Genomic DNA, 14,480 nt, shown 5'->3' with positions numbered 1-14,480 from the left:
CTAATCTACCTGCGTCCCCACTACAGGTATCAGTCACTAACTAACCTTAACGTTACCTAAGGTCAATCTCTAGATCCCTACACACGATATATCCTAACCCACCCGGGCTAGTTTTCACTGCCATACACCCCATAAGCTATTGCTCCTTTGCCCCACCTCATGGGAAGGATGGTGGATTTGCCATCCCACCACATCGGGGGTCTCTCACTACCAATTTTGCACATCAAATTTCAACAAATCAAAAATTTGCCAATCACTACTCATCATCTGCCAATCACTACTGCCAATCCCTTGCCAATCATCAAATTTTGTTTTTCTCTAATTTTGGGTCCAAAACACTAACCTCATCACCCAGTCTACTCACTAATACCTCTCGGTGCGCCAATTCCTGTCCAAAGCCCGGCTTCGTAAAGCCAAGCAATGGATGCTGGTTGTTTTGTGCCAGCGGCTGGATGCGTCCGGCACTCGGTGCAGGGAAGGAGGTTTACCCGGGCCGAGATCCCACGCACCATCTCGGCACGGAGCCATCCAATGCCCCGATCTCGACCTGCCGGCACGTCTCACCAAAAAGTGGTCGCCATGACGACCCTTTCTATCGGGCTGCCAGCTCCGCCTAGTGGAGCACGGACGCGGCCGTTCAAAGCGAGGCCCAGCACGGATCGCGCACGGCGGTCCTTTCGAACCCGCCGTGGCTCGGATCCCCGCTGGTTCTCGCGGCACGCGAAACCCGGCACGCACCGAGGGCCCGCTTCGGCTAAAAGTCGACCTAACCTTTAACCCGTTTAATGTCGATGCTTCACCTGCATGCTTACACCCCGCAGCCCGTTCCTTGCTCACACATCCAGCCGTTTCCATGCCCCTCATACCTTTCCTTACACACCTCGGTACACCCATTCCACTCACCGCCTTGGTCACACACCTGACCACCGAACACTTTGGCACACATTCGTTGGTCGCACACCTCACCAATACACCTCTTCGCGCCCCCTCCTCGGTCACCTCCTCTGTGACAATCACAGGTGTGCTCTCATTCGCACACCCAACCACGTGCCTCACCACCAACTCCAGCGTGCATTCCCACTCACGCTCTACCATTCCAGGTGTGCATCCTTCCATCCCAGGTGTACATCCTCGCTGACCTGTCACAACTAACTCACGCTCCTTGTCACTCTCAATACTCTCACCTCCACTCTTGACAGCGCACTCACCCTTACTCTTGACAGCGCACTCTTTCCTCATGCACCTGTCCGTTACACACCTTTCTCGCGCACACTCTCCCGTCACACCCTCTGTAACACTCACCACAGGTGGACACTCTTCCTTACTTCTGACAGCGCACTCTTTCCTCATGCACCTGTCCGTCACACACCTTTCTCGCGCACACTCCTGCGCACACTCTCCCGTCACACCCTCTGTAACACTCACCACAGGTGGACACTCTTCCTTACTTCTGACAGCGCACTCTTTCCTCATGCACCTGTCCGTCACACACCTTTCTCGCGCACACTCTCCCGTCACACCCTCTGTAACACTCACCACACCACGCTTCCATGTGCTCCCTCGCACACGCGCTACGACCGACTCATTCTCGCCAACACCCTCACTCCTTGGCACACACTTTTTCCTCACACACCCCAGAGTCGGACTTTCTCGCACACCTCCTCTTTCGCACACCAGACCTGTCGCACACTTCACCAACGGCCTCTCACGAACACCCGGGTCCATCTCGACCCCCAAGCCTCTTAAATCACCTGGCGCATCATACGCACGACCATATTGGTCACCACTTACACCGGGTCCTCTTCCTCTTCGCTTCTCCTCCATCACCTGCGAATCCCTCATCCGGTTAACGAGCACATCACGATCCAAACACAGACTTTGGACCAATTCTTTTATCTCCTCTTTTATCTCTTTGTTATCCCCTCTCCGTCGCTTCTTAATTTCGCTCACCCCTTCTTCCACTTCTTCTAATTTGTGCCTCACCTCTTTTATTCCCCGGTACGTCTCCTCAAGCTCGTCCTCCAAGGCTACCTTGACCGTTTCCATGTGCGTCCTCACCTGCCGGTCCTTCGTCTCCATTACCTCTACCACCTCGTCCAACCTCGCTGTCAGTCCCTCTCGTACCATCTGACATTCCCTCTTCGTCGCTATCAAGTCGTCTTTTAGTTCTTTCTGTGTCACTTTTAACCCTCCTAATACCGCAGTGTTCCTTTGAACCTGCTCCGTTAGTTCTTTTTGTCCCTCCGTCAGCTGTTCCACCTCCTGCGTCAGGACCTCTATGCCCCCTTGTAACTTTACAGTCCCCTTTCTCACCTCCTTCTCCATGTGCTCCTTACAGTGCCTCACCTCCTCGCGCACTCCTCCGACCTCCTCACTCACTCCTCTTCTGATCTGCTCTCCCATCACTTGCATCTCCTGCCCAGATGCCACCCTCATCTGCTCCATTTCCTCCCTGTGAGCATCCAGTTTGGTTTCTACCCCCATTCTGACCCCCTCTATCTGCTGCTCCATTTGTTTAACTTCCCTTTCCGCTTGGTCCCTCATGTCCCTCAATTTGCCTTCCATACTGTTTTCTAACCCCTCTAACCCTTTTTGCATCCCTTCCATTTGATTCTCTTGAGCGGCCATTCTGTTTTCTACCCCCGTTAACCCATGTTTCACTCCCTCTATCTGATTCTCTTGAGCAGCCATTCTATTTTCTACCCCCTCTAACCCATTTCTCACCTCTTTTATCCCATTGTCTAACCCCTCAAAATTTTTGTCTAACTTCCCAATTTTCTTGTCTAACTCCTCAAAATTATTGTCTAACTTCCCAATTTTCTTGTCTAACTCCTCAAAATTATTGTCTAACTTCTCACCGGTACCCCTCGCTTCGTCCCTCATTACCCCCAATTGCTCACTCCGAGCCCTCGCTTCGTCCCTCATTACCCCCAATTGCTCACTCCGAGCCCTCGCTTCGTCCCTCATTACCCCCATTTGGTTTCCCAAGTCATTCCTCAGGTCTTCACTTGTCTGGACCATGAGCGCCTTTATTTGTTCCATATATAGGCCCCAATCCATCGGCGGCGCTGCTACGGTCGCGGGCGCGGTGACCAGCGAGGCGCCATTTTGTGCGTTTGCTACCCTCGCTGCTTCGCTCTCCTCATGTCCCTCATGTCCCTCAATTTGGTCCTGGACCGACCCTGCTTCACTCTCCCCTACCGGACCCCAGCCGTCTTGATCCGCCATAGCGCGACTTGCAAAATTCGAGTTTCGTAAAACAAAACAAATTTCGGCCGCTCCAAATTTTGACCAAATTTTTTTTTCCTCTATTCGTTTTTTTTTTTTTTTTTCAAAATTTGGTCGGGCCTCGAATCTCACTCCCGACACCAATTGTTACAGACACGACTTTGATGTTAAAGTGGGCCGAGCGGAATGGCCGTCGTGTCCGCACAAATTACCACAAATTACCCGACTATACTCGACGTTGACGAGCCGCGCTATGCTGGCTCAATAGGAAAGAGAAGACACCCGGCTGGGTTATAATGACACAATACGACACCAGGGGTTCAGTTCTCAAGTATATTCGTACGGAAAAAGGTTAGATTACAGGGGCTAGAGGTATATTACAGGAAGACAGGCACTTAGACACACTCTTATATTAACCCCGGACAGACGACAGACACACGGGACAAAATGCTGACTCACACGGGGGTTGATGAAAAGGAAAGGCAGGTCGCGATGGCTCAAGGTGCACTCTTGGCTCAAGGCAGAATCGACTCGGTCCGGTCCAGAGATGCGGGGAGGTATCGTCGCGCTGGGGGTGGCGGTGGCTTCTCTCTCCAGTCTCCAAGCTGAGGCGCATCTCTCGTCACGTCCGGCAAGCGGCTGCGTATATCCGGCGGGGAGTGACACGCCCTCGGCTCGTTAGCTCCGCCTCGTGGAATCGGCACGTTGCTTCTCATTGGGTGCGTGCGGGGGGGGTTACTGGCTCCGCCCCTGACGAGGAGCTGACAGCCAGCCCCTTCGGGGTAACCCCGTGGAGCGCATGGTCTGGAGCTAATCGAGCCGGTGTGAGGACGCATCCTCCCCCGCTCCGCCGCCATCTCTTCTGTTGTTGTTGTAATTGTTGTTGTAGTTGTTGTTATTGTTGTTGTTTGGGGAAGAAGATGGGAGGAGGTATGGGAAAGGTCCTAAACTCACTACTGATGCCATATAATCACATTCTGGTGCAACGAAGAGTCATAATTAATGGAAACGAGGCCTTAACTGACATAGATTAAGAATAACTAGGAAGATGTCCGAAAGTTGTCTACGTGTGGTGCGGTGGACCTGGGCACGACATTTAATGGGGGAATAAGGGGAAGGTCGGCTCTACTGATTGTTATTTACATGCAATGGGACTAGGGAATGGGGGACTGGGGAAAGTTGGGGAGTATTGGAGAAAATAGGGGAATATTTACAAGCGGATATGGAGGCCAAATTCCATATTCGCAACAATATGTTGAAGGCAGCAGGAAGTTGGGGTGTGAAGAGAATGACAGAGATCTGTAATCTGGTGGTGAAAGAAGGCCGCATTCCAGTGGATTGGGAACTGAGTACCCTCGTCCCTCACTACAAGGGGAAAGGTGACCCTCTAGACTGTGGCTCGTATCGAGCGATAAAGTTATTGGAGCATGGAATGAAGCTATTGGAAAGGGTGTTGAAGAGGAAGATAAGGAAGAAAGTGAAGATCGACGAAATGTAGTTTGGATTTATGCCAGGAAGAGGAACGACGGATGTGCTTTTTAGTATAAGGCAGTTGCAGGAGAAGTACATGGATAAGAGGAAGAAGTTGTTTTTTGGGTTTGTTGATCTGGAGAAAGCATTCGATAGGGTTCCACGCAAAGTATTGACATGGGCATTGAGGAAGTTAGAAGTGGAGGAATGGTTGATCAGAGTAGTGATGGCAATGTACAAAAGAGCACGCACAGCTGTAAGGATGAAGGACGGGAACAGTGGTGAGTTTGAGGTGAAGGTGGGAGTGCATCAGGGGTCGGTACTAAGTCCACTACTATTTGTAGCTGTGATGGAGGTGCTGGCTCAGACCGTAAAGGAGGGTTTACCGTGGGAGTTGTTGTATGCAGCTGATCTGGTGTTGATTGCGGAAAGTATGGATGGACTGAAGGAAAAGATGAACAAGTGGAAGGAATGTATGGAGACAAAAGGTCTGAAGGTGAATATCGGAAAGACAAAGGTGATGGCAAGTGGTAAAGCATGTGGTGAGGTGGAAAGAACTGGGAAGTGGCCATGTGCTGTGTGCAGGAAGGGTGTCGGAGTGAACTCCATTCAATGTACAATGTGTGCTGAGTGGGTTCATCAAAAATGTAGTGGTCTGAGAGGGTCATTAACCAGTGTGGCAGCTACATTCAAATGTAAGGTGTGCACAGAGGGAGCTGCAGATGGAGGAAATGTTGAGTTGGATCTTGGAGACGGCGTGAAGCTGGAAGGTGTGAAAACATTTTGCTACCTCGGAGACATGCTGAATGGAGAAGGTGGATCAGACTCGGCAACGGTTGCTCGAGTGAGATGTGCATGGAAGAAGTTTCGGGAACTGAGTGGCGTGCTGATGAGGAGGAGAGTGTCGCTGAAGCTGAAGGGAAAGGTGTATGCTGCATGTGTGAGAAGTGTTATGATTTATGGGAGCGAGACATGGGTAATGAACGTAGAGCAGCAACGAAGGCTGGAAAGGGTGGAAATGTGAATGGTTCGATGGATGTGCGGAGTATCGTTGAGAGAGAGGAAGACAAATGATGAATTGCGAAAGATGATGGGAATATTGCCTGTGATTGATGCTGTGAAGAGGAACAGGTTGAGATGGTTTGGTCATGTATTGAGGAAGGATGAAAGTGACTGGTTGAGAAGAGTGATGGAAGTTAATGTAGAAGGAAGTAGAGGACGGGGAAGACCGAGAAAGACTTGGCTAAAGATGGTGGAAGAAGAAATGCGGGCAAGGGGGTTAACAAGGAGAGATGCAGAAAATAGGGCAAAATGGAGAAGATTGTCATGGGGACCGCAAGGCTAGCCCCCGCTCTAGCAGGGAACATGGCCTTAAAATGCATGTTGTGTTGTTGATGTTGTTGATGTTGATGTTGTTGTTCGGGATGTTACCTGTGTGTGTTCTCAAAACCGCAACAATATACGTATATATACCCTCTGTATCACAGCATACATATAATAATAATAATAATAATACATTTATTTTATATAGCGCTTTTCAAGAAGCCCAAAGGCGCTTAAAGGTGCTTATACAGCATACATATATATATATATATATATATATATATATATATATATATATATATATATATATACAGTATACATATATACATATATATTGTTGCGGATATGGGACTTGGCCTCAATATCCGCTTGTAAATACTCCCCTATTTCCCCAATACTCCCCAACTATCCCCAATCCCCCATTCCCTAGTCCCATTGCCTGTAAATAACACTCTGTAGAACCGACCTTCCCCTTTTCCCCCCATTAAATGTCGTGCCCAGGTCCACCGCATCTCACGTAGACAACTTTCGGACATCTTGCTAGTTATTCTTAGTCTATGTCAGTTAAGGACTCGTTTCCATTAATTCTGACTCTTCGTTGCACCAGAATGTGATTGTATGGCACCAGTAGTGAGTTTAGGACCTCCCCATACCTCCTCCCCTCTTCCCCATGAAACAACAACAACTACAACAACAACTACAACTACAACAACAGAGGAGATTGGGGGCGGCGCGGCGCGGGGAGTGTGCGTCCTCACTCCGGCGTGGTTAGCCGCCATTGCCCATGCGCTCCACGGGGTTACCACGAAGGGGCTGGCTGTCAGCTCCTCGTCAGGGGCGGAGCCGGTAACCCCCCCGCACCCAATAAGAAGGGCGGACCGATTCCATCTGGGGCGGAGCTAACTAGCCGAGGGCGTGTCACTCCCCGCCGGATATACGCAGCGACTTACCGGACGTGACGTGAGATGCGCCCCGAGCTTGAAGAGGAAAGAACCAGTCGCGACCTCCGAGCGCTGTGACCTCCCTGCATCTACTGGACCGTACTGTACCCTGTCCCTGAGCCAAGGTGCACCTTGAGCCATCGACTACCCGCCTTTCCTTGCCATCAATCCCCGTGTGAGTCAGATTTGTCCCGTTTATCTGTCGTCTGTCGGGGCTAATATAAGAGTGTGTCTAAGTGCCTGTCTTCCTATGCTGTCCCTCTCATTCCTGTAATCTAACCTTCCGCCATATTATAACCTCCTCCGGAGGTCTTGAGAACCGTACCCCTGGTGTCGTATCATTTTTAACCCAGCCGTTGTGTCCTTTTCCTTCATTGATCTAGCGTAGCGCGACTCGGCCAAGGTTCGAGTATAATCGGGTAACTTGTGCGGACACGGCGGCCATTCCGCTCGGCCCACCATAACATCAAAGTCGTGTCCGTAACAATATATACAGTATACATATATACATATATATACAGTATACATATATACATATATATACAGTATACATATATACATATATATACAGTATACATATATACATATATATACAGTATACATATATACATATATATACAGTATACATATATACATAATTATATATACATATATATTGTTACGGATCGCGGATTAGATGTTATTTACCGAGCGGTGGTATTGCCGCGACCTAACAGTTCCCCCGATTCTTCCCCAACTCACCCGATTCCACCCGACGTTGACCAAATCACGCTATGCTAAATCAATGATTGGAAAGGACACAACGACTGGGATAGATGAAACGACGCAAGGGGTACAGTTCTCAAGACCTCCGGAGGAGGATATAATTAGTGGTGGAGAAAAGGGGTAGATTACAAGGTAATGAGGTAAAGACACAGAAGAGATGGGCACTTAGTTACAGTCTTATCTTATCCCCGACAGACCACAGACAAACGGAACAAGACTGACTTACACAGGGATTGATGGCAGGGAAGGACAGGCAGTCGATAGCACAAGGTGCACCTTGGCTCAGGGACAGGATAAAGCACGGTCCAGTCCAGAGATGCGGGGAGGTGTCACAGCGCTCGGAGGTGGCGTCCTTCTCTCTCCAAGCTCAGCGCGCATCTGACGTCACCTCCCTCTTCCTGCGCATGCTCAGCAGGGAGTCACACGCCCTCGGCTCGTTGGCTCCGCCCCAGATGGGACCGGTCCGCCGCTTCTATTGGGTGCGGGGGTTACCGGGCTCCGCCCTTGACGAGGAGCTGACAGCGAGCCCCTACTTGGTAACCCCGTCGAGCACATGTGTGATGGCGGCTCGTTGGAAAGGCATGGTGCCCTCCCAACACCCCCTACCAACCAAGCCGGAGTGAGGACGCGCACTCCCCGCGCCGCCGCCGTTGTTGTTGTTGTTGTTGTTGTTGTTGAACCGTGAGGAAGAGCTGCGGGGAGGTATTGGGAGGTCCTAAACTTCCTAACGGTGCCATACAATCACATTCTGGTGCAACGAAGAGTCAGAATTAATGGAAACGAGTCCTTAACTGACATAGACTAAGAATAACTAGCAAGATGTCCTATAGTTGTCTACGTGAGATGCGGTGGACCTGGATGCGACATTTAATGGGGGAAATAGGGGGAGGTCGGGTCTACAGAGTGTTGTTTACAGAAAATGGGACTAGGGAATGGGGGATTGGGGATAGTTGGGAAGTATGGAGGAAATAGGGGAATATTTACAAGTGGATATGGATGGATGCCAATCCCATATCCGCAACAATATATATATATATATATATATATACAGATAGATATATATATATATATATATATATATATATATATATATATATAATATATATATATATATATATATATATATATATATAATATATATATATATATATATATATATATATATATATACATATATATATATATATATATATACAGATATATATATATATATATATATATATATATATATATACAGATATATATATATATATATATATATATATATATATATATATATATATATATATATATATATATATATATATATATATATATATATATATATATATATATATATATATATACTAGTACAATGGAAATCAAATATTGTTCGGGAAGTTCTTCCCAACATTGTTGCAGAAGTTCCCACAAATGTGTTGTACTTGTAGGTTGCTTTGCTTTCACCCTTCTGTCCAGTTCATCCCAAACCAGCTCGATGGGGTTCAAGTCTGGAGACTGTGCTGGCCATTCCATGACTTGAAGCCTACCGTCTTGTTCTTTTCCTTGAAGGTAGTTTTGACATAGCCTGGAGGTGTGTTTAGGGTCATTATCTTGCTGTGGGATGAACCACTGACCAACTAGGTGTATACCAGAGGGTATTGCATGGCGCTGCAAATGCTGTGGTAGCCCTTTTGGTTCAGGGTGCCAGCCACGCTGTGCAAGTCGCTGACTCTGGATCCAGCAAAAGAGCCCCAGACCGTCACGCTTCCTCCTCCATGTTTGACAGTTAGTGTCACACACTGAGGAACCATCTCTTGTCCTAATCGACGGCATACAAAAACCCTGCATGATGAACCAAAGATTTCAAATTTTGATTCATCGGTCCATAAGACCTTCTTCCAGTCTTCAGTAGTCCACTGGCGGTGCTTCATGGCCCATGCAATCCTCATTTTCTTATTTTGCCATCTTAGCAATGGCTTTCTTACTGCCACTCGACCTGTCAAACCTGCAGCTCGAAGTCCTCTCTTCACTGTTGAAGCTGAGACTTGCTTACTTCAACCAATGTTAAGCTGTGCTTGAAGCTGTTGTCCTGTGAGCCGCCTATCACGTAAGCTGTTGACTCTCAGAAACTTGTCTTCTGATTCTGTTGTGGCTTTGGGTCTGCCAGACCTCTTCCTGTCAGAGTTTCCACCAGTTTCCAATATATTACTTCCTGCAGTGCAATATTGTCCAAATAATGCTTCAGAGGGTGTAATAACAGTCTGTTCCAATACTGCTTTTATACAGACAGGGGGTTTGTAATCAAGTAATCAGCAGAGGTTGGGACACCTGTAGAAATTGTTTGCATCAACTTTCAAGGCTTAATTTACTTACATTGCTGCAGAACAGCTGTAAGTTTTTAACCCATTACTTGTTCCCTGAAGAAGGCCTTTTTTTTTTACAATACAGTATAACTGTGCAATTTACATTATTTTCCCGTTTTTGCTAACCTTAACTTTTTTTTTTTTTTTTTACCTCGAGCAGTTTACTGCTTACCTTTGTACCATTTCAGGTTATTCACTGGACATTAAACTGCGTAAATTTCAATAAAAACTGGAAAAATTGAGGCGTTATAAAACTTTTGACCGGTAGTGTATATATGTGAGTATTTGTATAGGTGTATATAATGTGTGTCGATGTGAGTATTTGTATATGTCTATGTGTACATGTATATGTGTATATGTGAGTTTTTGTGTATGTGTGTGTGTATATGTGTATGTATGTACAAGTGTGTATGTGTATGTATATGTGAGTGTGTATATGTGTATATATATGTGAGTGTGTATATGTGTATATGTGTGTGTATTTGTATATGTATGTTTATATGTGTATATGTGTGTATGTATATGTGAGTGTGTATATGTGTATATGTGTATGTATATGTGAGTGGGTATATGTGTATATGTGTGTGTATTTGTATATGTATGTTTATATGTGTATATGTGTGTATGTATATGTGTATATGTTTGTGTGTATGTGTGTGTTTATGTGAGTATGTGTATGTGTGTGTTTATATGTGCATATGTGTATGTGTGTGTATATGTGAGTATTTGTATGAGTATTTGTGTGTATGTATCTATATATATATATATGTATGTATATATATGTGAGTATTTGTGTGTGTGTGTGTGCACGTGTGTGTGTGTGTGTGTGTGTGTGTGTGTGTGTGTGTGTGTGTGTGTGTGTGTGTGTGTATGTATATGTAGTTGTTATCTCCATATGCGGGTTTCATAAGGTGGAATGGAGTATGTCTGTTTGTGTATACACACACACACACACACACACACACACACACACACACACACACACACACACACACACACACACACACACACACACACACACACACACACACACACACACACACACACACACACACACACACACACACACACACACACACACACACACACACACACACACACACCTATTTTCACTGTGAAGCTCAGTTGATGTTGCAAAGTTAGTGGAACATTTGAGTTCGCAGGTGTATTATTGGTTTCCATTGTTTATGACATTTCAACCTCATTTTCCGACTGTGTATCGAAGATAAGACCCACGCAGGCATCAATAACCGCACGTGTGGGTATTCAAATATCTGTGATGTCACGGAATCTTTTATCAGAGAGGAAGTGTCAGCAACGTTCCTTCAAGTGCGCCATGTATACCGATACAGAGTTGTACATGTACAGTGCACCATGTACCCCGACGACATACGTACAGTGCATCTAGAAAGTCTACACCCCCTTCCAAAATGTTCACAGAACTGTTTAAGCTCAGTCAAGTTGCATGGGGAACGTTGATGGACAGCAATCTTCAAGGGATGTCACAGATTTTCGATAATAATTGTCCTCACTGTGCTCCATGGGATATTCAAGGCTTTTGAAATAATTTGCTTAATTTGCTGCCCATCCCCTGATCTGTACCTTTCCACTTTGTCCCGGAGGTCTTTTGAAAATTCCTTGGTGCTCATGGTTTTAATGGCCTCAGCCTTTTTTATTAACAAAAAATGGAGAAAAAAAAAAGACCATAATCAAATCCATTATCAAAACCAAATAAATCAAGAACAATAAACTAATCAAACAAGTAAATAAACAATAAAGGGAAATTGTAACACCATCTGCCACCATCACCAGGTGGCGAAACACTGTGCACATTTACATCGATAATTCACGCCCCTCTCCCAATCCCCCACACCCCCGAATGAGGCTGCGGCCACATAGCCTATGTTACCCCCCAGACAAAGTAGTTTTTGTATTCGTACCCCGAGTAAAGTATAAAAGTGTTTATAGCTGGAGTTTCTGGCGTTGCTCAGGCGAAAAATAAACATTAACATATTTGAAATGAGGGAAAATATAATGGAAAATCAATTACATCCAAATCAGAATCCATCACAAATGTCAAATCAGAAATATTAAATATTGTAATATTGTAAATAACAACCTATAAACTAAGGAGAAGAAGAAGAAGATGTCTCCCCACCAACTTCGTACACTTCCGGAATTGTTTGATTCATTTGTGTTCAAATATTTGCGAATTGTTTTGTATTTATTGATGGGAATGTGTACTTATGTATAATTATAACTGTCATTAATCAAAAAGGCTGAGGCACTATAGAGCGATTTTTTTAAAATCCAAACAAACGAACCTTTTTTTCATTTTTTTTTTTTTTTGCCTAGAAACACCCCCAGGCACTCACTAATGAACCTCTGAAAGTTTGACGAATATCTGTTCAGCCATCTCTGAGAAAAATGGCGACACATAGACACACAGACAGACAAACGGCTTTATTATATACCGTAGTAGAAGACTAGGAAGAGTACCCATCTGGGAAAAGCTAGCAAATGTATCCCCCTCATCTCTCTGCCTCCCCCACTCCCATGTCTCTCCTCTCTTCTTTTACAGCTGGGTCGGGATTGGAACCCAGGCTGGACAGCTTAGAAACCCAGGTACACACGCTCCCCACCCCCTTCGGATTTTCGATTATACAGACTTGGCATTTAATATGCAATATTTTTTTTTTCTTGACTTGGGTTTACTTTCTGAACTCGGCATATCAATCTGGTGAGTTTCTTTTATGCTTTGGTGATTTCTTTGTTAAAAGAACCATGTCACTGATTGTCTGTCGCAGCAAGAAGTCAATAACAGGATTATATCACAGGTGGCGAGACAAAATGTACGGACAGGTACATTTGACGATTGGCTTCACAATCGGGTATATAAGGGTTCTTCCGTTCAGTATTAGTGGAAAACAACTGCTGCACGTCTACAAAGGTTATTGCCACTTCCCCTGGAGATGGTCCGTCAACTTGACAATGCTGTTTGTCATTTAGTGGTGGCTTTACGAAATTCCGGCATGAAACAGCGTGCTATTGCTCGGCAGTATGGCATCACTCAAGGTCAGGTGTCAAAGATCCTGAAACGAAATGCTCAGAGGGGTGTCCCTACTCCAATACCGAGGTCAGGACGTCCCTGCAGAACCACAAGGAGGGATGATCGCCAGCTGCACCGGTTAGTCCGCAATGGCCGTACCAGGTCAGCTAATCGGCTTAGGGCTGAGTGGCAGCAACTGACAAATGTGCCTGTATCCAGAAGGCTAGTCGACCAACGACTGGTTCAAGCAGGCTATCGTGCCAGGAGTCCCCTGAGAAAGCCACGACTGACCAGACAACATCGCCAGCGCCGATTGCAGTGGGCCAGAGAGCACCGTCAATGGCAGCCAGGACACTGGAATCACGTGATCTTCAGTGACAAGTCTATATTTCTGGTCTATCTTCAATATGTCCATGTCCGAGTGCGCAGACAAGTGCATGAAGCCTACAACGAAGATTGTATAGTGCCAATAGTCCAAGCTGGAGGTGGTGGGGTGACCGTTTGGGCTGCTTTTCATGCAGGGGGCAAAACTGACCTGGTTGTTCTGAATGGAAACCTGAACCATTTCAAGCACAGGGCAATTCTGGAAGAAACATTGCTTCCATTTGTTCGTGCAGCCTTTCGAGGAAACTTTGTCTTCCAAGATGACAATGCACGGCCTCATCGTGCTCGCAAGATCCAACACTTTCTTGTTGACCATGGTGTAGAGCATATGGAGTCGCCTGCCATGTCCCCGGATATGAATCCGATAGAGAACTTGTGGGCAGAATTAACGCGTCAAATCGACAACTTGGACAAGCAGCCTGCCTCTGTGCGTGAATTGCAGCAGGCTATTGTAACTGCATGGCAAGCGATTCCTGTCCAAACCTTGGCAAATCTCGTGAACAGCATGCCTCAACGTGTACGTGCTCTCCTGAATGCTCGTGGGGGTTACACAAAGTACTGAACTGTAATTTTACTGTCCGTAATCCCAGTCATAATTTACCTTTTGTTTTTGTTTAAAAAAAATTTTGACTAATGTGCAAAATAAAGAGATACTTCTGGAAAACGCACAGAAGTTTAACACAGTACTGTCCATGAATTGAGTTCGATATCAGTTTACATCACTTTCAAGGATCCATTTATTTGCTTTGAAATGTAAAATGTGGTTTTTGTTTCTTTTAAAGGTCACATTAACAAAATCTAGAATAATTTCAACATAATTCCAATGAACTTTTGGTTCTAAGTCATCTTGAAAAGTAAGTTCACCCCCACAAAAAAAATATTCCATATTAAATGCCAAGTCTGTAAGTTATATGCTGTGTTATTTGATGCAGATATTAAATGTGTGCTTCCAAATCGCACTATCATTTAATAGCA

The 14,480-nt window shown here is 45.8% G+C and overlaps 1 long non-coding RNA gene across 1 annotated transcript in view; it reads left to right on the top strand.

The window, feature by feature from the left end:
• The window catches only part of LOC144894102 (uncharacterized), a 148,226-nt gene that overhangs the window by 27,060 nt on the left and 106,686 nt on the right, over positions 1-14,480 (top strand). Inside the window, exon 2 of the long non-coding RNA XR_013624833.1 lies at positions 12,654-12,697. This is a non-coding gene — a long non-coding RNA (uncharacterized LOC144894102). The remainder of the gene's footprint in view (positions 1-12,653; positions 12,698-14,480) is intronic.

Source organism: Myxine glutinosa, chromosome 10 (genome assembly GCF_964187855.1).
Source record: "Myxine glutinosa chromosome 10, kmMyxGlut1.1, whole genome shotgun sequence".
NCBI lineage: Eukaryota > Metazoa > Chordata > Myxini > Myxiniformes > Myxinidae > Myxine > Myxine glutinosa.
This window is presented reverse-complemented; position numbering and strand designations above follow the sequence as displayed.